Source organism: Eufriesea mexicana, unplaced genomic scaffold (assembly GCF_001483705.2).
Source record: "Eufriesea mexicana isolate 0111107269 unplaced genomic scaffold, ASM148370v2 scaffold1178, whole genome shotgun sequence".
NCBI lineage: Eukaryota > Metazoa > Arthropoda > Insecta > Hymenoptera > Apidae > Eufriesea > Eufriesea mexicana.
In genome coordinates this window covers 650,898-678,875 of record NW_016909311.1, presented here as the reverse complement: position 1 = coordinate 678,875, position 27,978 = coordinate 650,898, and the positions used below count along the sequence as shown (strand labels likewise).

General features: G+C 33.8%; 1 protein-coding gene across 1 annotated transcript in view; it reads right to left on the bottom strand.

Annotated features, from left to right (window-relative positions):
• cnc (NFE2 like bZIP transcription factor cap-n-collar) overlaps window positions 1–27,978 on the bottom strand; it is a 257,189-nt gene that overhangs the window by 89,362 nt on the left and 139,849 nt on the right. The gene's annotated exons all lie outside the window — the stretch shown is intronic.

Here is a 27,978-nt window from a genome sequence, read left to right as displayed (position 1 = left end):
ACATAAAAATATCCAGTAGAAGAAATGGAAGTTCAAATTTAGAGAATCTTCCAGGAAAAAATGAAATTTTAGAAGCAATCACGTGGCTCTCATCCAGAATCCATGGCATAAAAATATCCAGTAGAAGAAACAGAAGTCCAAACTTATAAAATGTCCCAGAAAAATGAAAATCCTTATTTATTTAACAATTTCGTTAAACTGGGATATAGGTGTACTTACTAAACTGGAAAATAAAATTTCGAAAACGTTTTCGTGACAGTGATGAAAAATATGTCGCATAAAAGGTAAAAGAGGCGGTAAAGGAGGTTCAAAGTTGAGCAAACTCGGAGTACGTGAAATAGCAAGTTGGATCGGCGATTATCGGTAGGACAGCTAATTGATCGGTAGAATCCTCAGCAGCGAGACTCTTTTCGCTAATTAGTCTCGTTTTGGCACGCAGAAGGTAAAAAAAGGGACGAGACGGAGGCAGAAATTTCGACAGTCGAAATCGTCTTTTCCTTTTTCCCTGCGAGAGAGGTGATGTTATTAGAGATAATAATCTCATAAAATAATAATTCTTCGAAGGCTGCTCGAATGCGGACAGGTCGGGACTGAACGACAGGCGGGCCGGCAGGAGGAGAAGAAGAAGAGGCTTTTGGTTCTTCTGCCGGTCATGAGTACGGTATGTGCGAGAAGGAAGATCCCACCTTTGGGATGGCTATTACATTAACGAGTAGTGGCGGCCATTGTCTGGCCCAAATGCGGGGCAGACCGCGCGATAATGGCCACCTATAATTTGGGAACTCGAAGCTCTCCCTTCAACAGGCTCCGCAGCACTTTTTTCAAATTTCAAAAAAGCATAAAATGTATAACTATATGATTTGGTATCGGACTGTCTTGAAAGTGAACGAGATACGAGACGACGAAAATTAATAATATTTCGATCATTTGGAAGAAAGTGAATTTCCAATCGCGTTATTTATTACTTTTTCGAATTGTTCTTGAGAAATACTATGTCAAGTTTGGGATAAGACACGTGGGTAATAATCTATTGTAAAAGTTTTTCGGTTTCTCTGGCATTAAAGTTGCCAAGAAGAGATTGGCGAGATTGTTGAACGAGGAATGAACGAAATATTTTAGATAGGTTTATATTTAAATAATAAAATTTAATACTTGGGTATTATTCTGTTAGGTTTGGAGGAATCTCCAATTCCTTGAAGGAAAATAAAAATTTTTGCAAAACAGAAAATGGAAATTTATTTTAAATGAAGAAAATTAACCATTTGCACTCGAAAGGTGACTCACAGTCACCGTTTGTTTTAATGTTATAACTTAAATAATGGATGATGATGATTATATTAAGAACATCGAAATAAAATTATTCTATTCGTTCGTTTCTCACGCAAATTCACGATTTTCTTTTTTTAATTTTAGCATAAAGAGTATCAGTACGCTTATAAAAATCTAAGAAGAGCTTCGAATTGCATCTTCGCAACGAAGAAATCTTCGAGTCCAAAGGGTTAAGTACCTAGTATCTAATATCAAGCGTTTTGACAGAAAAATTTGGAAAAATTCAAAAAGCGAAGCTAACCCTTTGCACTCGAGGGACGCCTCTCAGTCGCCATTTAATCGGATTCTAAAGATGGATGTTAATTAATATATCAAATTTACAATTACCCAACGATGCGTGGAATATCGAAGTAAAATAATTCTACGTCTTAATTTGCATACGATTCCTTATTTGCCGTTTTAAAAATATCGTCGACTTTATGGCAGAAAGTCTTCGAATTACTATTTTCCTGTAACGAAAAAATCGCCGAGTGCAAAGGGTTAATCATTTTAATTTGGGAATCGCTCAAACATCTTTGAGATATACATTTCGAATTATCCTTCATTCCGATTTAATATTGGACAAACCAAGTTATAATTTTACAGAAACTTCCAAATATTTTTCTAGAAAGTATGCTACAATGTTAAAGGAATTTTGAAATATCTTTGAAATAAAAATTTTAAATTATCGCGTATTTTATTTCAATATTAAGAGAAATATGGTAGAATCGTAAAATAACTCGCAAAAATTTTTAAAATAGACATTCCCAATTGCCGTATACTTCGATTTAGCGTTAATAGAGCTATATGAGAATCTCGAAGGACCTCTAAGACATCTTTGCAACAAATATTTCAAACCATCGTATATTTTGTTTAAATTTGAAGAACAGTATATTTTCCCAGTAAAGGAACTCGAAAATATCTTTGACTCGATGTTGAGAAAGCTACAGTGACGGACAAAACAAAATTTAAAATTGGCATTTATAATTTATACATACGAGGATCCCTAACTTTCATACTACTTATAGTACAATAATAAAAATAATTATATTTACATAAAATTCGAATTGTGTAGTAAAATTTCAAATTATAGTATGGTTTAATACTACCTAACATTAAAACTTTCTTTCAAACCATCCTGTATTTTACCTAAATTTGAAAAACAATATATTTTCCCAGTAAAGGAACTTGAAAATATCTTTGACTCGATGTTGAGAGAGCCACAATGATGGACAAAACAAAATTTTAAATTGTAAATTAGCATTTATAATTTATACATACTAGGATCCCTAACTTCCATACTAAGTACTTACAGTATAATTATAAAAATAATTATATTTACATAAAATTCGAATTGTGTAGTAAAATTTCAAATTATAGCATGGTTTAACATTAAAACTTTCTTTCAAACCATCGCGTATTTTATCTAAATTTGAAGAACAATATATTTTACAAGTAAAGGAACTCGAAAATATTTTTGACTCGATGTTGAGAGAGCCACAGTGATGGACAAATCAAAATTAAAAATTAGCGATTATAATTTATACATACGAGGATCCCTAACTTTTATACAACTTATAATACAATAATAAAAATACGAATAGTGTAGTAAAATTTCAAATTGTAGCATGGTTTAGTACCACCTAACATTAAAACTTTCTTTCATCCACCATTTTCTACCGATTTGATAAAAGAACCGAGAAATACATTTTGAATAGAGATTTCGAGTTCTTTAATTTCACGCCAAGTACCGAAAGGGTAAAAGACGTTGAAAATACCTTTAGAACGGGCATTTGGACAATATATTTTTATTACGGCTACATTATATCGGTAAGAAAAGGAAAAACGAAAATGGGAAGATGGAATGCCTGTGGGGAAGGAATGTTTGCCTGTTTAAATCGAACGCGAGCGAATTCGCTGGATCACGGTGCGTCTAATGGCGTGGTTCTCAGTCTTCTTCGATTCCACGGCTTCTTTGAACTCGCGGTCGGCTTTTTCCACGGCCACGGGAACGTCGACAGATCATTTCTCACATTTCGCGCGCGCCTAACGACCATTTTCTTTTTCTTCCAGCACCCCTGCGCCGTCGCCCTTTTTCGGATAATAATTCCTGCATTACTCGACAAAATTTTTAGACCAATGGCCCTTTCGGGCCCCCGGGCATCGAGAAAGGTACCATCCTTCGTGCCTCTGATACCACGTCCGCTTCCTAGAGCCTCGCACACGAACGCTCCTCTGCTTCCACTGCACGGATCAATCCTACGGCGCGAATGCGGCGGCACGATTGTCCTACCCTACGGATGACAAATATATCCCGGCAAATCTTATTTGCAGCCCTGGACAAAGGCCTGCCAATGACCGACACCGACACGCTCCCGTCGCCATTTGACGTCTCATTTTCCCCGTTTGCTTGGCGAACGCGCGTGCAACGGGCCCCGCGTCACCTGGTGCCACTATAAATAGTCCATCTCGTAATCACGGTCATCGATTCCTGTTCGATCATTAATTGTCCTCGTTCACCGATGTCAGCATGCTTATCGAGCCTCGTTTACTCCAACATATCGACCGGATACCGACGGAGCTGCTCTATTAACTTGTAGGAATAGTGCGTTAGGCACAACGAGTACCCTGTTCGATGCTGTTTCGACTACAACATTGCGTCGTCAAGATTAAATAGAAACAATGCGATTCCAACGTTAACTAGGTACTCGTAGCCAGAATTTTGCGTGTTCACGAACGAAAAAGGGCGATTGATCGCGTATTTTATGGTCATTGGGAATTTAAGTCCTGATAGTAGGCTCGAGAGAACAGTCTGGTTCACGGTTTACGTTCGTTGGAAATTTAACCTTCGACAATTGGTGAGAAAGAACAATATCGTTCGCCGTGTAACAGCGTTGCGTTAAAATGTGTAAATGGTGTAAAAGCCAGCAGATAAAACGAGGTAAATCGAAGCCAGATGGCGTTATAGAGGCTTCAATCGACTATCTACTAGGGATCGACGCTACGCCTCTTGTTCGATCCTCGAATGCCAGTCTCGCTTCGAATCGATGAAAATTATGAAATATTTCGTCATTTTTGGATAATATCAGAAAATTGCCAGACGAATAATACCATAGAATTCGCGTAGAAACGGAGGAGTCGAATTGCAGGTACCGAACTCGCGCGTCTGCAGCCGTCGCAACGGTGAGGTACTCGAAAGCTACTCGAGAAATTATTTTTACATCCCATAAGCTTCGAAAATAGCGTAAAAGAGGGACGTAAATCCGCAGATCGTTATAAATAGACGAAAAAGATCGAAGGGAACCTGTAGAAAGTATCGGTAATTACGGCAAACGTGTTAAGCGTGCCTAGCCATCGCGCGTGAAGTCCCGGACGCGCGTTTTAGGGAAAAATGGCGTTCCTTAGAGCAATGGACATACCTCAAAGATCGTAATCCGTAACGCGGGTAATCCACAAAGCGACCACCATGAAACCACCACAGTGCATCACAGTTTTATCATGAAAGTCACTCTCGAGTTCATGCTCGCGATCGTGCGTGAAGAACGATGCTCGCACTATTCACGTCACTCGAAGCAAGCTCGAAGAATCCTGGTTCGTCGAGGTCTGCACACTGTCTCGGCAAGATCCGCAAACACCTCACGACATTTTCATCGATTACACTTTTCTGTCCAACTGTTCCTCGCCTGCGCGATCTATCCAGCTATTTAGAAGCTCCGGACAGAGGGATCGAAACGATAGAGAGATCGCTGGGACCTGGAAGCTTGGTCGGATGGAACGGTGTCGCTGGGACGTGGGGAACGCGAGGAGACTCGGAGAAGATGATCCTTCGAGGGAATTTTCTTTCATGATAACGCGGTCATCGTGGTTGCTGCATGATACCTCGGCGGCGCGACCTCGAGGAGAGTCATAACAGCCGGCACTGGCAGATGATTTTGATGCAGGCACAGCATGGAGTCGACTGATAGTCTATCGCGTAGCAAGGCATTGCCTAACCATGGCCAGGACAAGTATTGTGCCAAGCGACGGGTTCTCCGTTAAAAAACGGACCAATCACGACGGGGTTGGCTGTTATTCCAATATGGCTGCCAGACAATGCGCGCTGGAGGTCTGGAGAGAAGGGAGGGAAGGTCTCTACCCATAATGCCATTCTCCGGCTCCCCACTGTGACCAGGGAGCGTATACCGAGGCTTGATCGCTCGACGTTGCCGCGTACGAGCTTAGCCAGGGGTGCATCCTACTAGGACATAGCCCCGAGTCATTGTCCTTCGACTTTTACCCTTGCAAAAATCTGTATCGATGTCTTACGAAAGTCGGATCGATTTAAACCAGGCGTCTCGAGTTTACGATACTGCCATTTCGAAACCACTCGCGTCCACGTCTCGTCGATTATACGTCTCTCCATTTTACGTGCAATTTAACATTCTAACAAACGAAAAATTATTCCAAATTATTCTATACTAACAATTTGGGGAAAGATAAAACTGATAAAAATTGATGCAATTTCGTAAACGGTAAAGTATAATTTTACGTATTTCAATTTTTCTAGAAAATTTTGAAATTTTAAAGTATGAATAGAAAATTTAATGGATTGCGTGAAAATATATAGTATTGCATGAAATATATTATTAAATGGATTTAATCTCTATAGTTATGGAAAAAATTTATTTGAATAAATAAATTTATGGTGTTTAAATAGCATGGATTGCTTATGGTGTCTGTATGCCGTTGTAATTACGTTAACAAAATTTAAAAAGATGGAAAATGAAATTGTAAAAATTCAGTAAAATTGCTGCAATTTTTACATTGCATAAACAGGTGTTTCGTGTAACGATCGACTGCATAGATTTTAGAATATAATTTTGTGTATGTTAATTTTTGTACGGGAATTTTGACTCGTAAAATTTGAATAGGGAATTTAATTGGTTATATGAAAATATATTTTGTATTTATTTTATTTATGCACAGGTGATACTGTGATTTAATGCGTAATGAATGTAATTTTTGTAACTATCCAATAAATTTATTGAATTATGTATAGTGTTCGAGTAGCACAGACTGTTTATAATAAATTTTAAAAATGTCAAAAATAAAATCGGAAAAATGTAATAAAATTGCTGCAATATTTGAATCATGGATATTTTATATAGCGATTAATAACATGAATTTAAATAAATATCTATATGCAGGTAATTTTGCGTGTATTAATATTTGTACAATAATTTAGACTCGTAATTGATGATCGAAAAATTAGGCGGATTATGTAAAAATATATTTCCTATTTATTTTACCTCTGCATGAATTTTGCAATTTAAAATGTACGTACATATGTCACTTCTGTAATTATCTAAAGAATTATCAAAGGAAAGTTAACATTATAATTTATACATATGAGAATCTGTAACTTTTATACTAATTATAGTACAATAAATGTAGTATAATAATAAAAGTAATTATATCTATGTAAAATTTTTTGCTGTTATAAAATATAATTGCTTTTTCTAAAATCATGGTATTCCTACTTTTGTCCACTACAAATTGCTTTGTTTATATAGATTTGGAACCCATCTTAATTATTTCGATAAAATTAAAGAATATAAAACGTGAAACCAAAATTCTGCAATTTCGTAAATTATATTTGATACAGTCATCGATAGCATACATCTGAACGAAGGTAATTTTGCGTGTTTCAATTTTTGTATAAAAATTTGGAGTAATAACGAATGAACAGAGAAGAGAGTGGATTATATAAAATTATATATTTCATATTATGGATTTTTGAATTAGTGCATTTTTTAATATTATTTATATACTATCGTAATTATTTTAATAAAATCAAACAATTTTTTAAATGATACCGAAATTTTTGCAGTTTCATAAATTATATTTCATTAGTGATCGCGAGCATGTATTTAACAAGGTAATTTTGCGTGTTTTAATTTTGGTATAAAAATTTGGAACGAACAGAGAAGAGAGTGGATTATATAAATATATATATTTCATATTATGGGTTTTTGAATTAGTGGAATCTTTAATATTATTTATACACAATCGTAATTATTTCAATAAAATCAAAGAACTTTTCAAACGATACCGAAACTTTTGCAGTTTCGTAAATTATATTTCACATAGTGATCGCGAGCATATATTTAACAAAGTAATTTTGCGTGTTTCAATTTTTGTATAAAAATTTGGGGCAGTAACGAATGAATCAGAGAATCGAGTGGATTGTATAAAAATATATATTTCATATTCATTTAACTTATGTGCAAACATCTTATGTTTATGTAGTTATTGAAAGAATTTATTGAATTATATAATGTATTATAAAACTTTGGTAATGTCGATTTTTTATACTATTTACAGACAGTCGTAATTATTTTAATAAAATCAAAGAACTTTTCAAACGATACCGAAACTTTTGCAGTTTCGTAAATTATATTTCATATAGTGATCGCAAGCATATATTTAACAAGGTAATTTTGCGTGTTTTAATTTTGGTATAAAAATTTGGAACGAACAGAGAAGAGAGTAGATTATATAAAAATATATATTTCATATTATGGGTTTTTGAATTAGTGGAATCTTTAATACTATTTATACACAATCGTAATTATTTCAATAAAATCAAAGAACTTTTCAAACGATACCGAAACTTTTGCAGTTTCGTAAATTATATTTCATATAGTGATCGCAAGCATATATTTAACAAGGTAATTTTGCGTGTTTTAATTTTGGTATAAAAATTTGGAACGAACAGAGAAGAGAGTAGATTATATAAAAATATATATTTCATATTATGGATTTTTGAATTAGTGGATATTTCATACTATTTATATTTCATACTATCGTAATTATTTCAGTAAAATCAAAGAATTCTTTAAACGATACCGAAATTGCTGCAGTTTCGTGAATTATATTTCATTTTCATTTATAATTTCATTTTCGCCTTCATCTAGTAACGAGTGCCTCGCTGATTTAAAGTCTAGCGAGCGTATTTTCCATAGCTATCGAAAAATTTATTTTCGTTTACCAACCTGGTTCCATTTCACGGAATTATGCATATCACGCGTTTCAGATTTTCCACTTATTAATAGAGATATTCCTCGCAAAGATTACATTGCAAATTTATAAGGGATATTGGATATTACCTTATGTTTTCCAAGATATTTTTCACACGAATCGTGAATAGTTCATCGAATTTCCCGTGCATTTATATAAATATATTTTATTGCTGCCTGAACAGTGACTAGCGGTTCCAAGTGGCAACCAGTAGGTTAGGCTCGACAGACGATAAAGGCTGTAAACCACTGCTGTTAAGATGCTATCTAAATCCTGTCAAATGCCTGTTCTATCGATACCCTTTATTCTTGTGTCGTCACTCTTATTCGAACTCTGTCAAGGATCCTCGGGGTATATCAGATTAATTTTATAATTACCAGCGGCATAGCTCGGATGAGGATGACCGCATATATTACGTTGGAAATTGCGCGATCAGGGACTGACCTCTTTAAACCCATGATTTAATCCTCATCTATTACACATCCAAGGACCATTCAATTTTAGTTCACCACTGAACGTCTATTCCGTCCATAAAATTAGATAACAGTTTCAGGAATTCTTCGAATTTTGCGCTTGCTAATATATGTCAAATATAGTCGTGTGATAAACGTGACTCGTAATCGTGAAATTTGACAGGAAGAACAGGTAACGAGTTAGACTCGTTGTCACAGTGCGAGGGGTTAAAGATATTATCATTGAGAAATTTGAAATGTCAGGTTACGTTACGGTATATTCGCCACTGGGCGCGAATATTACAAATCAATGGTACTTTTTGGTAATTTAACACTAAACGTACCAAGCGGGGTCAAATGACTATTTTCAAAATTTACTTTGTAATTGTACATTTATTGTCATTTCTTTCGCTCATCTGACTTTCAGTAAATTCTTATATTATTCGATTGTTTAATTTCTTTTAACTGATTTTTCACCGAGAAAAATTATTTGAATACCTTATGTACCACGAGGGGTCATTTCACCCCTTATGGTAAGAATAGGTATGTGTAAAGTATCGGTACGTTTAGTGTTAATTATTTAATTTTAATAAACTAGCAGAAATTTTTAGAAACAATCTTCTTTATTGCGGCTGAAAATTTGGACTTTTAGAGAAAGTAAATTTTTTAAAAAATTTTGTTAACCCTTTGCATTCGAGAGGCGCCTCTCAGTTGCCATTTAATCAGATTTTAGAGATAGATGTTAATTAATATATCAAATTTACTATTAACTATATTAATTATATATTATAAATAATAATTAATAACGAGAAAATCGCCGAGTGCAAAGGGTTAATCCCTAAAATATTTTCCTGCAATTTAACCAAATAACCAAAATATATTTATTAACTTACAAGGAGAGTGCAAGTCCTTCGGGTTATAGATTTAATTGAAACTTTGTAGATTTGTAGATTTAGTCAGCTAGTTCAAGGAAATATATCGTTACAAGGGCAACTACTCGATAGTTTTCGAGATATTTATAATTAGAGTTTTATTATTGCCTTAATTACAGATTTATTTGGAATATTTACCAAATGCCGTCGTGACCTAATGACGATATTCGAAAATTCCCACGTTGGTGGCAATTTTCGGATGTTGAAGTTTGGCTACAATTTGATAACTATCGATAACTATTCGGAAGAAATCTCTAGTTAAGAATAATAAAGTTTCAATCATAAATATCTCAAAAACTATTGTAAGGATATATAAGATTAGGCGAGCTCCGGTCACCGATAAGGCGGCGTGAGTGAGGAGCACGTAGCAATGACAACCGGAGTCCCAAATCGAAGCGGCTTGATCCGCTTGTTCCGCGATCAATGAACAAAGGAGGCCCGTCCTTAAAAGGGTAGGTCGAGAAGCATACGGGGACAGTTCGTACACAGTGCTTTGAGAGGAGTTATTGAGAGACAGTTTACGGGAAAGACGAGAACGTGCGTACTCTGCGTTGCTGAAAAGAAGTCATCTCGTTCGGTTGCGGGGCAAGAGGGGTATTCCACTAGTACCGCCTATACTCTCGTTAGTAATACCCACTCTTCTATGACACTCCCAAAACTACTATCTCCAAGTTCGGTAACGTGATACGTTAACATAGGCGTAAGATATCCGCGAAAGAAACGTTATCTCAGAGTTAACTTACAATGAATTGGAAGCACTACTACGCCAGGCAATAAACGAAACGACACCAAATGATTGGAAAGGATTTTGTAAACACGTAGAAACACTGGAACACGAATATTGGACGAAAGATGGAATAATAGAAGACGCAACTGAAGACCTAGAATTGGAAATACAAAGCAGTGAGTCGGATAAGAAATCAGATGACAATAGCTCAAAGATTTATAAAGTAAAGAAGTACAAAAGTAATAATAATTAACATCATTTATGAAAATTGATTTAAAATTTAAGATGTATTTTTTATGATAAATTAATTATATAATTGCATCATACTTGATAACCGTTTAAAAAAATCACACGATACAGCATAAATATAAAAAATATGTGTATAGTACATCACGTTTGCCGCATAATGCGATGAAAAGTTAATCAAGACGCTAATTAGTAATTAGTAATTGCAAATAATCATGTGTTCATCGGAAGAATCTGAAGTTAATATGCTTTTGGGACGAGTCTATGCTCTTGCATCTATTTGTTGCGTCTGTCTCACTTTGTCTCGTTGCTTCGTTCGCTTTCTTTGTCACATGGTGTTCTATGACCGGGCTAATAGGGAGGGATCAGTTCTACCAATAAGGGAAGCGTTTTACTCTACTTCTGCCATGATGTTAGAATGGTTGGGCTGGTGGGGATTCGGTCCTACAAGTTTCTCAGATGACTTCTTTTCAGCAACGCAGAGTACCTCATAGCGAAGAGAAGAATATCGAATCGGCCACCGAGAGTTAGATTCGTGACCTAGCCCTCGCTTAGTAAAACCCCTTACACAAAGATGTTCATTATCGAGTATACACTGTGCTACAGAGCGGTGCTCGGATGGAGGAGGCGGAATAAAAAAGGCTGCGAGTGGTAAGTACAATTGCGGAGCATTGATTTATTAATCAATAAGTGCAAATCATTGTATCCCCTGGCGAACTATTCTGTATAAGCGAAATGCGATCACCGACAAAAGTATAACGTAACAATGCGTGCTCGATCTTCTGGAACGTTCGTGGAAGAAGGAAGTCTAGGACATCCTCTGTATACGATAAATAATAGTGGCTGCATGAACTTGTGCTTTTCCAACATCGGGGCCCGTCCCGTGATACCTAACTCGTAGATACCATCGTGGTCTTTGACTTTTTCTTTCTCCTCGCCAAATGAATGCGCAGCGACACGATACAGATCTATTTTCTGTAAATTATTCTGCGCGCTTGGAAATCGCGATGAATCGCGATCACGGGGAATTTTGAAAAGAGTAGTGCCATTCTTCGTCTTTATTTTCATTTCCCTCTATTTCCGTCACGCAATGTTTCTGCTTTCCAAAAAGTTACTACCGCTGAAAGACAATATCGTAGGAATGTTGGGTAGGCAACGGAATAAGCAGCGATGTACTAGGTTGGCAACTAAGTGATTGCGGATTTTAAATCAGAAGGAAAATACAAAATTTTTTAGCGAATCTCAGATTTTGGAGTCGTCTGGGCTGGTTCATCTTGCATCACCCACGATCTTTTCCGATTAATGTTGTTATAAACTATCCACTTTTCGTCGCCAGTTATCAGTCGTTTCAGAAATCGATCAATTTCGTTGCGTTTCAGAAGCGAATCGCAGATGCTAATGCGTCGCGTCAAATGAATTTCCTTAAGCTGATCGAGTTTCTTGACATAGCCAAGCCGTTTTAATTTTTTTTTTAATGCATGTACGCGATACATTGAGCTTCTCTGCAATCTCACGTGTCGTGCTATGACGATCTGAATCGATAATGGCCTCGATATGGGTCTCATCAACTTCAACTGGACGGCCAGATTGTTGCGCATTTTTCAGTGAAAAATCACCAGAATGAAATTTGGCAAACCAATTTTGACACTGTCTTTCTTTCAAGGCTTCATTCCCATTTACGGCACATAACTTCTTGCGTGCTGCGATGCGTTCTTGCCTTTTCGGAAATAAAACAATAAAATATGTCCGAAATGCGCGTCTTGTTCTTCCATTTTTCAATTGGGATAAAAACGAAACTAAATAACTAATCGATACAATTTTTCAACTTAATTAAAGGCGGCAGTCCAAACAACGAGAAAACACTATAAGTTAGGTACCTTGAACACGTTGACAAAACAAAAGAATGTGTGAAAGCCATCTATTGACAAAATCTGCAATCACTTAGTTGCCAAACCAATAAATATAAAAATAATTCGTTCTAAGCGCTAATAACTCTCACTCGCTATTTCTCAAAAAACATACACTGACACATTCTGTCACACTCTGCCTCTTCCGCGCTCTTGCACTCTGTCTTCTTTCATAAACATCCCTTACATTCGATCCTCTTGCGCGCGGTCACTTTCGTTCTAAGTCCAAAAACTATTGACATTCTTTCAGGGCCGTACTTATTCCTTTCCTATAATATACAATTATACATTGTTGTTGGATCCCGAACACTGCAACGCGCTCGGTGAGTTTCACGGGGTTGTAAGGCCCGTTTACGTTGCTGCGGCAATGTTGCTAGGATGCAGCCTACTCTAACTTGATAGAGGTAGGCCTGGCTATTGTTGAACTGCAGAGAGTTCTATAGCAGACTGTTTCCTGCGCTGAGTTGTTGGTGGGTCTCGATGATGATGGTGCGGTCGTGATGGAGTTTTTAGGAAGAATCCTGGTCGTGACTGCTCTGTCGATGGTTTTATAAGATTCGTCTGTCTGCTGATTGGTTGTGAATAATATTGGGGCGTGAGCTAGCCTCAACGTCTTTCGGTGGTGGTGGTTGTTTAAACAATCTGGGTCCTTGTGCCTATCTTAAGGGCGATATATTGTTGCTCGTTACGGTTTACCCAAGCGGTGGTTTAGGTGACACTGAGTGTATAGAAGTCAAGGGACGCTGGCAGTAAGGACATAAACCAGTCCTCCACTTGACCTGGGACATTGCGATCCTAGGGCCGCAACAATTGTCACTTTTGTGGTTCGATTTTTACAGTTCAAATACTGCATCTATTTTTGCATCTATTCGCACTTGGTATGACAGCAATGCGAGTTACGTTGGATGCTGCTGTGAGCTTTCTAGTGGAGCTGGGACTGCAAGCTTTTGGCGCGAGAGAGCTCAGTGTGCACGCTAAACATCTTTGTGGTTGTTACGAGATTTCGGTTGATTTTTGTTTAACCCTTTCGTTACTACGGGTAACTATAGTCACTGGCCAAAAGATGCCATCTACAAATGGCGGATGATTATAGTCACCGGTCACAAAAATTGAGTAAAAGGTTAAGACAAGTGTTACCGTGCTATTTAGCTCTCTTCGCAAAGAATTGCAAGCTCTATTGAGATAATCGGTTTTTCCTTTTCTTTTTTTTCTTTCCTTCAAAAGACTTGACACTGAATGCTAAGGACTGTAAGATATCGTAATGCTTCCATCATTGGCACGATGCTTTGACCTATGGGAGAGACTTCGCGGCGTTAACACTAGAACTACCGATCTTTAACGGGTACCTAACTATAACGTGCACAGATTATAGTAATTTCCGCGATACGATGAATATGAGTGAATATATCGAACAAAGTTCTTTCTTAATATGAGTTGATACCAATTTCATTCTTAACATGTTCGTCTCCCAACGCGATTCGGTTGAGTTTCTCGCGGGGCCCAAATCCTACTGTCTGAACGCTAGAACGTTATCGGACTGATGATTTGGATGCGTCTAGTACAGACACCGCTCGTTAGATGTTGGTCAACGGACCCTGTTTACAATTTTCCATTTCCTGTAATCGTTTTGAATTACTATCAGCAAACTTGCATTTTGCAAATAACCAAACGATAGAACAGAGTAGCAGACTTGGTAAAGTTTTACCACTCATAAACATATTGACAGACAATTACGAAAAATGTAAAAACACTACGACCTATTGTTCCAATTGTCCAAAATCACGACAAATGTGTTTAGACTGTTTTAACGAATATGTCACCCATATTTGGGTGACGGGGCCCCCACGGAAGCATACTCGTCACCCAGATATGGGTGACGCGCGACGAACGTGTTAAAGCAGGTGTATGTTTTTGTTGATTGCCAAAAGGAAAATTCTGGGACCAGTCATTTTGACTGGGTTGGTAGTTCTAGTGTTAAGAGTGAGTTCAACTATGAGTAAAGGATTGAAAATGTTTATATTTCTGCATTTAAAAATAAACACGATAAATAGACGTATACGTTATAAATAAATGTATGTTTCTTTTTTTGAACGATAATAACGAGTATATTCCGATTACCGAATTAGGTTAGTTTGCTATATAAATAGAGAACGAAAAAGGCCAACATTGGTATCACAAATATTAGCAGTTACAAAGTCTCAAGACTCAAAATTAAATTAAATCGCACGAAAACGAAAAATATTACTTGCATTTGCTATAAGTTGATGCACGCGTCGATGATACATAATTCGAATTGAATCATTTCGAAAATATTAATAGATTTGAATTTTAAAGATACCTTTTACGATATTTCACGATTTTATTTCGTGACCTCCATCGGTTTATTAAATATTAAAACGATAATAAATATTACACTGTTTACTGCATCGGAAAAATAAATATTTTGATAAAAATAATTTCCTTCTATATAATTTAATGAATAAAGTAAAATAATAAATAATTTAATAAATAAGTATCATTAAATTGCACCTATTTCTCATAATTTTTCTAATGGAATATCATCAACGAACAATTAATTTCATACACTGACCAAAATTAAAAATTCAAATTCGTATTATAATTATTGTATACATCGGAATTTCACTTAATAACGAACGAGAGGAAAACATAAATCATGTACGTTAAATGGCACACCTAACAGGTACCATTTTTGCTAGACGGTGCTGGAAAACATGAAAAAATTGCTGCAATCTAAGGTATATTTCCACTTTCACGTTACCTTATCGTGGCTATAATTATGCATATATGCACCTACGCATGCGGCGTTAATGATAAAGAGGCCAGAAAATTTTATCAACTTGCGGAAACCATTAGCACAAATTAACGTGCCGTGATTTCATGGCAGCACGGAATACGCGAATACCCGAGTGTCTGGGTAAAATTTCGAAAACTCGGAACGTGTTCGAATCACCATTAAATCATAAGCAATCTTCTCTCTATCCCCGTGTTACGTCCACGTAACGTCGTGTCGCTTTTTACACTCCGCGTTTACGTAACGTAATGTTAATGCTTTTTTCCCTCGTTTCTTTTTCCTTTCGCGTTTTATGTAATAAAATAAAGTTCCCGGTATCCGATATATCGACTGGCTTTCCTATATCACTGGTAAACAAAGATCTTGCGTGATGTTTTGTACGGTTATATTTTGCTAAACGTAAATTATTTCAGTTGGAAGCGTAATTATTTGACTTGTCAATTTTTTCTCATTAAATTCTTCAGGAAATAATTAATTATTCTTATTATTTTATTATTATTATTATTACTACTATTATTACTATTATTATTATTGGTATTATTTTATTATTATTATTATTACTACTACTATTATTGCTATTATTATTATTGGTATTATTTTATTATTGTTATTATTACTATTCTTATTGCTATTATATAAAAGAATATGGAAACAACAGGAAGTACATACAATACCAATAATAATATCAGCAACAGGAATAACACCATACACACTCAAAAAACACCTAACGCAATTGAAAATACCGAAACACATTCGCCATGAAATACAGAAAGCAACGATACTACATACATGCAACATCCCTAGAAATTTTCTCAACAACATAAGTTAAAAGCCAAGCTGGACCTAGCAGTGTCCCGTTCAACTGCTGGAGAACCCCGGGAAGGGAGAAGAAGCACATAGCACTTATTACTATTATTTTATTATTATTATTATTACTATTATTATTATTGCTATTATTTTATTATTATTAATTTTGTTATTATTGCTATTATTTTATTATTATTACTATTATTATTGCTATTATTTTATTACTATTATTATTACTATTGCTGTTATTTTATAATTATTACTATTACTATTACTATTATTATTTAATTAAATAATTAAAATAGAAAGATAAGCAACAAGAATCCTTATTTTCTTATCTTGTTTTCGATATTTGATACAAAACGTTGACAAATGTTCTTCGATCGATACGACGATACGAAGATTTTCGTTGTGAATGACTAAAAATTACGTTATCGAAAAAAAGACGAGAAACGAGATTTTTATTTTCTTATCCTTTGTTTGATACTTCAAATATAGCGTTGACGAATATTCTTTGATCGATATATCGATATGAAGAATTTATATTACTCGTACAATAAAATCTCACGTTGTTGATTGAATTGTGTAGATATGGTTAGATTTAACGCAACGAATAATTATAACTTAAATAACACGATCCATGCACAAGATGAGTCCGTGTACTATTATCGTAGAATTATTCGCGTATTTGAAAGAATAATTATATGAGAAATCGCACAACTATTTGTAGAGAGGAAATTTTTAAATTAACATTACCCCTATTATCTGTTTTATATATCACGTAATATATTATTTTTATCTAATTAAAATCTTCCCATAGATCAGTGTATTCTTTTTATTTCAAGATGCCATTTTTAACAATTTATTTACTTTTCCACAAAAGAATTATCAGAAATTTTATGATTTTTATGTTATCAATTATACCTCTTAAAGAATTGTACCCATTTAATTTGTACACGAGTGAGGCATCCTGTACAAATAAATAAATAAATAAATAAATAAATAAATAACACATAACACACTTACACGTAGTATATCTAATACAAGTAACATGTATTATAAATAAATAGCTAAAATGAAAAATAAAATTTATATACGTTCAATTAAAATATTCATCATCGTTAATGCAACTTCATAATGTCGCACCTAAATAATATTATACTCGAAACATTTGTTTATTGAAACCAGTCTAAATTAGCCATTCTCAACCTACGAGTCACGAGTGAATATTGGTTCACGATAAATGTTTAATGCACCACGAAATGATAATTATTCGAGCAGTTCGAATGTGCCAATATATACTCCTTGCTCATAATTTACGTAAAAATTGTGGTAAAAGGATCGAGTTTATAAAGATTTGACTTTAAACTTGAATTTTATTTTATTCTCAGTACAAATGCGCGGAGGCTTGCGTCTTGTGCGATGCGTGATGTGGACAGTAATTTGTCGAAAGAGTATCGTCAAACCTTGAGCCAGGGTTTTATAGGACCCATTGCATTACTCAGTCCTGTTTCGAAAACTGATAGTTTGACTGCTTCCTCGAAGCAGTATAAATCTGGCGCTGTCCAAATAAAGACTCTTCTCACAAAATTTCCCATAAACATTTCAATAATTTTTACAATTTTCAAGTATCTCCTTTTCCCTAGAATCTTTAATTATACACCTTTCTGTAGTCCCTAAATTTAAATAACAAGGATCGAAATATTCAGAAATATTTATCGTTCCCAATACTGTAGGATACCAAAAGAAATCGCGAATCGGTTATTGCCAACAAAAACAAATTGTGAACCGATCGATATCCTCTCGAAGCGAATGGAAAAGTTATTCTATATAACAAAATTAACCCTTTACACTCGACGACTTTTTGGCAAGAGAAGAGTAGAAATTCAAAGATTCTCTATTAAAACACTGACGATACTTTTTTGAGCAGTAAATAAAGAATTGTAGAATTATTTGATTTCGATACCTAGCACACTGTTACATTACGTTAAATTTGATATATTAATTAATATCGATCTTCCAAATTTTATGAAATGGTGACTGAAGCTCACCCCTCGAGTGCAAAGGGTTAAGTTGCGAGACTTCTCTACTGAGAGGTGAAGCGTAGGTTAAGGAAAGCATAAAAGCGTGGTCCTTGACAACCAAAACAGAGTCCTTGGAAATCAGAGTTGTTGGAAAAAGAGTTTTAAAAGAGTTATCTTGGTGTTCTTTCCTTAAGGAGTTTCGAGTTTGTGTTATCGTGTTCTTGTTCTTTCGTGAATTTTCGGTGTCTCGAGACCAGTTCTGTCATCCTACAATACGAATGTATCGAATATTATTTTTCTATTTTTAATAGAAATTACCGTCAAGTACGTATAATTCCATACACTGGACACAACTTACGTCTACGTGTTTGACTCTTTTTTTTTCCAAAATTTCATACGACACTTTTGCGTCGCGGTACCATCCCAAACAGAAACCAACAAGTTGGGTCGTGACGGCAGGAAGACGAAGAATCGCAGGTCAAAACGACAACAGGAGCAGAAAAATGCCGTATTAAGAGTGGAAGAAACACCTTGCGCAACTCGCGAGCTCAACGATATAGCAGTTTTCGCGAGTAATCGAAGCGAGTTGTTGCAATAGCATCGCGGTATAAAGCCAACGGACGCGAAGGATTCTGTAAACGGGGTCAGAGACCTAGTTAACACCCTCGTACACACCAGTCATTCTGGATGTCAAGTTGGCCGTCAATGAGCATTGTTGCCACCTCATACTATGACGTTCGCTCTTCATGTTTAGCTTGCACTTTTCGTTGGCCACGCGTCCACGACGAGAGCAACGGTAGCCTAGTCATGCTTAGGAGGTGCATTTTTCTCGTTTCGACAATCGAAAAGTTCTCCGATTATGTTTGCTTCCGTGTCCGGGGAACAACCTGCGGAACAAGGTCGTCCGGCTAACCTAACTCGGATTGCGCTTGGTTCGAGACCAAGTGTGAGGCTGCTTTTATCCTATTTATCATTAGCGAGGATGCGAATGTTTGTACGGGTTAGGGTACCGATTCATTTATAGATTTAAACCACACTGTTTAGTGCTTGTGCAAAGATAACCGGAGGAATTTGAAGAATTTACCAAAGTTTGGGAGAAAGCTTATAAAAACCAAACTAAGAATGATTGTTGCACCGCGTGGATGTAGATGAGCTCCACGCGGAGGGGGCAGCGATGGTATACTTGTGTTGCCCCTTTTCTCAGTGTGCCGAATCTTTACGAGACACTGAGCACTTAGGTGTTGTAATAAAGCGCAGTTTGTCTTGGTTGTATTTACACTTTATTACACGATTATGATTTGTTTACGCGTGATTGGTGCGTGCGCTGTATCGTCTCCGCCTCTGCCGTTTTTCGTCTTGTCTTTCGTCTTCCGTTTTCTGTCTTCTCGTTTTCCCCCAACTACCGTCTTACGTCTTCGACTCCTCGATACCGTCTTACGTCTTCGAGTTCTAGTTCACGTCTGATGCGTCTTGTCTGAACTCCAAAACCGTCTGATGTTTTCCGTGCGAATTCTCGCTAACGTCATCTGATGTGTTCTGTTTGATTTCTCCAAACCGTCTTATGTCTTCGACTTCTCACGATCGTCTGATGTCTTGTTTTATAATTTGTTGATCCTCAAGAAGAACGACGAAGTATTATTGCCGTCGCAACAATGATATTTAAAAAATTCAAAGTGTAGCGTATTATGGAAGAAAGGGAGCAAAATGTAATGTCAACTGTATTTCTATATTTATTGAAAATCATACGAATAACATTGATATAAGTTGACTCGTAGTCACTGAAAGGACCTAGCTGATAAAGGCAGGCCAACGTCAGAGTTCAAAACATCTTACTCATTCCTACCTTGACTAACAAGAAGAAGGTTTATATCTATTTTCCTGTCTAATTGTAAATTGCTTATGTGACAATTGGAATAAAAAGAGTATTGTTTGTAAGAAAAGGACGAGTGGGACAGGTATGCATGGGATGCCAATATCTAATGGATTCAGGTTATCGTGGTAAACGAGTATGCGTGTAATGATCGAGGTGTGTGTGAATTGTGTACGTCACGTAATGTATGAAAGTAGAAAGAACAAACCAGGGAGATTGGGCATAGGTAAGTTGTAATTGAATTGTAATAGTGGAAATAGATGTGAGCTTGTTATTATGAGAAATTACCCATTTGCAACCAAGCGCGGAATATTCCGCGAGCCACGACAATCGTCTATCACCGAGCGCGGAATATTCCGCGAGCCGCGACTGTCGCCTATCACCGAGCACGGAATATTCCGCGAGCCGTGACTGTCGCCTATCACCGAGCGCGGAATAATCCGCGAGCGGACTTTTTCCATTACCAGTTGCTGAATATTCTTCATACGCCACAGATCACGTCTGATCCCTTTTGCGAGCATCTCATCTACATCGGTTCGTTATATTCTTAACGAATTTTACTTTTGTCGTGAAAATTCTTTTAACTGCCATTATGAGTAGGTGCTGATACGCGCGCAGTGATACGGGCCAGTCGTCAGTTGAACGTCGCTGATGCCTGCACACGGCATCTTAAGTAGAGCCATGATGCAAGTGTGTTAATCAGATTAAATCTTAATATTTGTGTTTGATCATTTTTTGTAATTAAATAAAGAATTATTCTTATTGTTATCGATATTTCATTCACCGCTAACTATTGTTAGTACTTAGATCGGCCAGATCCTCTTTTCCCACAAGTGGTACCGAATTTCCTGCAGCGGGGACTGGTATGCGACGCCATTGCCCGCGTAGAGAGTGGAGTTTATTCCAAGTGGAGTAAAATAAACTGGGTAAATGATTACATAGCCTACAAAGAGGATGGGGCTGGCGTGAATACGACGAGATCCTTCTTCATAAACGGGATATGATCTTGTCTCGATGATGTATGAAATCTTGCGCGGTGAAGTTGCAAGATAGAGTTTACGAGAGTCTTGATCTTGATCTCCATCTTGGAATCTTGGAAGCCACGGGCTCGCGAACCTTCAACGGTTTGTTGCGTGACATTCGCGCGTTTCTTATTTTAATGGAACACGAATATCTTGCTCCGGGCTGTTTTATTGGTTATTGCTTCGGTAATCTCGTGCCAGGATAAAGTAATTAGTTAGTTAGAGAGCGAGAGACTGTGTTTGATAGATAATTTGATGGATCGTTGTTGAACTTTCCGATGTTTAATTTCTCAAATTGAACATTCCTCGAGTATTTTCAACACTGTGTAATCGATAATAATAATACTATAATACTACGATAATAATAATAATAATAATAATTATTATTATACGATAGCAATCGTTAATAATATGATATTTAATATGATTAAATTTAACGAAAACGAGTAAATTTAACGACAAAAGTTCAGAAATGAAGTGATCATTCGCACATTTTTATGTATTGTATATATTATATACTCTTGATCTAGGATAAATGGACTAAAGTTAACCCTTTAGGTGACTCACAGTCAGCGTTTGTTTTAATGCTATAATTTAAGTAATGGATGATGATAATTATATTAAGAACATCGAAATAAAATTATTCTATTCGTTCGTTTCTCACGCAAATTCACGATTTTCTTTTTTTAATTTTAGCATAAAGAGTATCAGTATGCTTATAAAAATCTAAGAAGAGCTTCGAATTGCATCTTCGCAACGAAGAAATCTTCGAGTCCAAAGGGTTAAGTATCTAGTATCTAATATCAAACGTTTTGACAGAAAAATTTGGAAAATTCAATAAAGCGAAGTTAACCCTTTGCATTCGAGGGACGCCTCTCAGTCGCCATTTAATCGGATTCTAAAGATGGATGTTAATTAATATATCAAATTTACAATTACCCAACGATGCGTGGAATATCGAAGTAAAATAATTCTACGTCTTAAATTGCATACGATTCCTTATTTACCGTTTTAAAAATATCGTCGACTTTATGGCAGAAAGTCTTCGAATTACTATTTTCCTGTAACGAAGAAATCGTCGAGTGCAAAGGGCTAAAATTGGGATGAAGAGATCGCATCTTGTACGTCAATAAGTAATAATTTTTATTTAAATTTTATACGAAGTCTATTTTTAATTTGTATCTAATGTTAAAATGTAAGGAATGTACAAAAATTCGCAAATATAATATTACTTTGTCATAAAAATATTTGTTTTCAATATTATTATATCATATTAACAATATTTTTGGATAAAATAATAGATATTTCGTGTTTATTACGTGTCTATTTAAAATACCAGGCATGGAAGTCGAATTATACATGTTTTCGAATATTTTTCTAATTGACTGCATATTTTTAAATTTTAGGACTGACTATAGAATAATTTTACGAAAATAAATAACAATGATAATAACAAAAAATTGTAATATTTATATTTTAACAATTTGCATAATGTCATAAAAATAATTATTAAAAACTTCTGCAAAAATATCATTCTAAATAGAAGAATATTTTTCTCTTTGACTGTATATATTTAAGATTTAAAAAAGATCTATGAATTGTTATAATAACTAATCATAGAATAATAAATGATATAAATAGTAATAATAAAAATAAATTGTCATGTTCCTAATCAAAATTAATATAATAGCATATAGACATAAAAAATTCTACAAAACTATAAATAGAATATTTTTATATAAAACAGAAAATATATAATATTTTTAAACAAAATATTTTTCTGATTGATCATATATTGTTAAGGTTTAAGAAAGTCTATGAACCGTTTTATCAATTAATTATAAAATAACAAACAATATGTAAATAATATAGGTAATACAAATCTAAATAACAACAATAATAATAATAATTAATCGTGTGTAATGCATTTTTTTAAAATATATTTTATAAAATCCTATCGATTTATGCAATGCAAATCGCATTATTAGTAATATTATTAGCGAAATTAAAATTAAAAATAATATCAGGAGAATTAATATTATGCAATAAAAAAAAAGAAAACTCGTTTAGCCAATAAAAGCGTGTTTACGTGAAATTAACTTGTAATAACAATAACAATAACATTAATAATACATTTTTTGTAATACGTTTCTTTTTTAATATCTTTTTCAATACATTTTGTAAAATACTATCGACTTATGTAATGCAAATCGCATTATTAGTAATATTATTAGCGAAATTAAAATTAAAAATAATATCAGGAGAATTAATATTATGCAATAAAAAAGAAGAAAACTCGTTTAGCCAATAAAAGCGTGTTTACGCGAAATTAACTTGTAACAACAATAACAATAACATTAATAATACATTTTGTAAAATACTATCGATTTATGTAATGCAAATCGATATTATTAGTGAAGTTGAAATTAAAATTAAAAATAATATCGGAAGAATTAATATTACGCAATAAAAAAGAAAAACTCGTTTAGCCAATAAAAGCGTGTTTACGCGAAATTAACTCGTATCGGTTACAACAATCGAGTATTCTCGTAAGGTTCAATGTTTTCTTCGCGAAGTTAGCCTGAAAGAGATCTCTCGTTCCAGTAAACAAGATTTTGTCAGATCCTCGGCGTGTTGCAAGTTGTCATGATGCACGAATTCTCTTTCGAGACTCGGTGGCACAGTGACCCATTCCATGACGAAACATATTTCGAATTAGTCGATCGGTAGCTTCGCGTACAGCCACAGGCAATGTAGATCAGAAAACTTTCGTTTCCTCGATGCCATCACGATCTTACCAGATTTCTTAACACGAGAAACCGAGCTCTTCGAAGAAAATTTCACGTCGAAGAGTTTCTCTCGTTAAAGTATGCTACGCCAGCCTATCTAGCCGCCATAAGGCGTCATAAATATTCTTTGCTCGAAACATGTGCTCCTCGTTACACGCCTCAATTAATATAATATATATCGTTATTCGTGTCGATCACGAAATTTTTCAAATGTAATTTTTATTTTTTAATTCGATTTTTAAACGGCACGAATTTCTGATACAGCAAATTTCAAATAAAGCAAATTTCAAATAAAGTAAATTTTTGATAAAGCAAATTTCAAATAAAGCAAATTTCAAATAAAGTAAATTTTTGATAAAGCAAATTTCAAATAAAGCAAATTTCTGATACAGCAAATTTCAAATAAAGCAAATTTTTGATAAAGCAAATTTCAAATAAAGCAAATTTTTGATACAGCAAATTTCAAATAAAGCAAATTTTTGATAAAGCAAATTTTTGATAAAGTAAATTTTTGATAAAGCAAATTTCTGATACAGCAAATTTCAAATAAAGCAAATTTTTGATAAAACAAATTTTAAATAAAGCAAATTTTTGATAAAGCAAATTTCAAATAAAGCAAATTTTTGATAAAGCAAATTTTTGATAAAGTAAATTTTTAATAAAGCAAATTTCTGATACAGCAAATTTTTGATAAAGCAAATTTCAAATAAAGCAAATTTTTGATAAAGCATTCGTCCCGGATAAAAATTCTTTCTAAGAGAATTTGGAGAAGCGAAATTCTATGGTAGAATTTTTTAATTTTGTTGGGATTTAAATTTGACTTCTCTTCCTTAAATTCAATTTTTACGAAGTTTTGAAAAAATCAAAAATTGAAGTCAGGAAGATATATTCAGGTCTTGGAAAAACAGAAATTGAAAGAAAAAGGGCTTTTTGGGAGAACTTAGAACAGAAAATTCGGTTGTACAATTTTTTAATTTAATTGGTATTTAAATTTGATTTCTTTTTTTAAATTCAATTTTGGGGAGGTCTTGAAAAATCAAAAATTAATAGAAGAAGAACATTCTAGACGGTCTTGGGAAAGCAAAAATCGAAAAAGAAGGATTTTCTTAGAGGGTTTAGAAAGGAAGGAAAATTGGCGCGAAGTTTAAATTCTTAGAGATGCAACAGTAATTTCCTAGGGTCAGGAAATCCTTATTTCTATTTTACTAAGAGAATTTCTCATGAGGTTGGCTTAAAAAATGGCTTGATGCAATAATGACAGGTTGAAGGTCGACACAAGAGAGTGTCTAGAAAGGGCTAATGGTACTTGAAGTGACAGGTCGACCTTAACCAACCTGGTCTGATACATATCTATCCTAAATCAACACGGTTCTCAGCCAAAAGCTTACCTAGTGCCTTGGCTCCTTTTTTATTTAATGTTTGGCTTTGCATTCTTCTCTATTCTTCAATTTGTATTTTGGTTAGTTGGATCGCGAACGGAAAATTTAAGCTATATCTACTATACGGACAATTCAGTATAATCTCCCATGGAATAACCACATAAATGCAAGTACTGATTTTTTAAATTATTTATAGAAAAAGAATTTATCGTAGTTAATGGACAAAAATTTAATCGACATTTTGCAGAATTAAATATTATCCAACAAGATTGTAAAATAAATTTTGTTAAATTGCGAAACGAAGATATTTTATAATTTTCCAGTTATTCTTTTTAAAGAAAATAGAATAAAATTTCTAAATAAAATTTCTAGAAATTGCTTCAGGAATTTTATTAAAATGAAGATATTTTATAATTTTTCAGTTATTCTTTTTTAAAAAAATAGAATAAAATTCCTAAATAAAATTCCTAGAAATTGCTTCAGGGATTTTATTAAAATGAAGATATTTTATAATTTTCCAGTTATTCTTTTTAAAAAAAATAGAATAAAATTCCTAAATAAAATTCCTAGAAATTGCTTCAGGGATTTTATTAAAATGAAGATATTTTATAATTTTCCAGTTATTCTTTTTAAAAAAAATAGAATAAAATTCCTAAATAAAATTCCTAGAAATTGCTTCAGGGATTTTATTAAAATGAAGATATTTTATAATTTTCCAGTTATTCTTTTTAAAAAAAATAGAATAAAATTCCTAAATAAAATTCCTAGAAATTGCTTCAGGGATTTTATTAAAATGAAGATATTTTATAATTTTCCAGTTATTCTTTTTAAAAAAAATAGAATAAAATTCCTAAATAAAATTCCTAGAAATTGCTTCAGGGATTTTATTAAAATGAAGATATTTTATAATTTTCCAGTTATTCTTTTTAAAGAAAATAGAATAAAATTCCTAAATAAAATTTCTAGAAATTGATATAGGGATCTTTTTATAATGATATTTTATAATTTTCCAGTTATTCTTTTTAAAGAAAACAGAATAAAATTCCTAAATAAAATTCCTAGAAATTGCTTCAGGGATTATTTTTAAATGAAGATATTTTATAATTTTCCAGTTATTCTTTTTAAAGAAAATAGAATAAAATTCCTAAGTAAAATTCCTAGAAATTGCTTTAGGTATTTTTTTGTTTTTACAATTCCTAAAAATAGTATAATAAATAAATGTTTTCAGAGTATTTTCGAAAGGAATATTAGAGCTTTTTCTAGTTGCAACAAATTATATATCAAGTGCATATGTATTGTATTACATAATATAAAACTGTACTATTTAATTGCTACTTCATAAATATTTATTCACTGTCACGAAAAAACATAATAATAACATATTCACTCTATCATGTTACGGTGTAATTATACCGGAAACTTGTTTATAAGAAATTAAGAGAAGGATAGAATTATGTTATATCCATTCATAGCGTGCAATGTGGCGTATATTACACGAGAAAATAGCAAAACCAGTTTCCCTTTAATTGTAATAATATTTTAGGCAAAGATGCAGATAAAAGATATGCAAAAGTTGCACAAATTTTACAAAATTGCTTTTTTAAAATAATAATTGATATTGCACCAAATATTTCTGCCATTGGGTATGTATGTATATTCAAATTTACTACCTTTCCATTGAATTTTTTAATAAATTTCCTTTTATTAATAGTTTTTTCCAAATATTTTGAAACATATGTGTGTAAGGAACAAATTTAAGACTCAAAACATAAATTGCATAAACACAAATACATACATAAATTTATTATATAATTTAAGTTTAATGTATATTAAATTTACGTTATTTTCTTGGAATTTGTGTTTGTTTATTAGGCAAAAGTGTAGCAAATAGGATAAAAACTATTTCGACTAACCAAAAATCTGTAAAACAGTATGAACGACGAAAAATTCAACTAACAAACAAAAATGTACAAAATAAATAAAAAGCAAAAGCTTCCGAATTTCTTAATTCCAAGTTATCTTTTTATTAAATTTCCAAACCTGAAAAATTAAAATACCTGTGTTTGACACACAGAAACCGACACGAAGGTTGTAAAACTTATCAAGCCTGACGAGATTTATTTAAAAAAAAGGGGAAATAAACAATAAAAAACAAAAAATAAGAAAAACAGGAAGATACTGTGGATAAAAATGGACACCAATATCTTCTACGTCTTTTAACAGTTAACGTATTAGTACATTTAGATAAAAATATTTAAATAATAAAAACAACTTGCAACAATCTACTTTAAACAAAAAAATGATTGACACTTTCTAGAAAATTCTTCTCTCTCCCTCTCTCACTCTTATTAACCGTCGCATACTCGTGTTTCCTTTTCGACGATTATATTTAACAAATAGTAAAATACTTTTTTATATTATTAAACAAAAGAACATTATTTACTAAAAGGAAAAATTCGAGATTATTTATTGGTCAATGCACCGAGAAGAGTATAATTTACGATACGCTTTACGAAAAATCGATATTTTTCTTTTTGCAATAAATATTGTTTATTCTTTCATCCGTGGATAGAATGGAAAATAATATCTAAGACTTTTAAACGAGCAACACGCAAAATATATTTAAGCTAAAATATTTAAATAA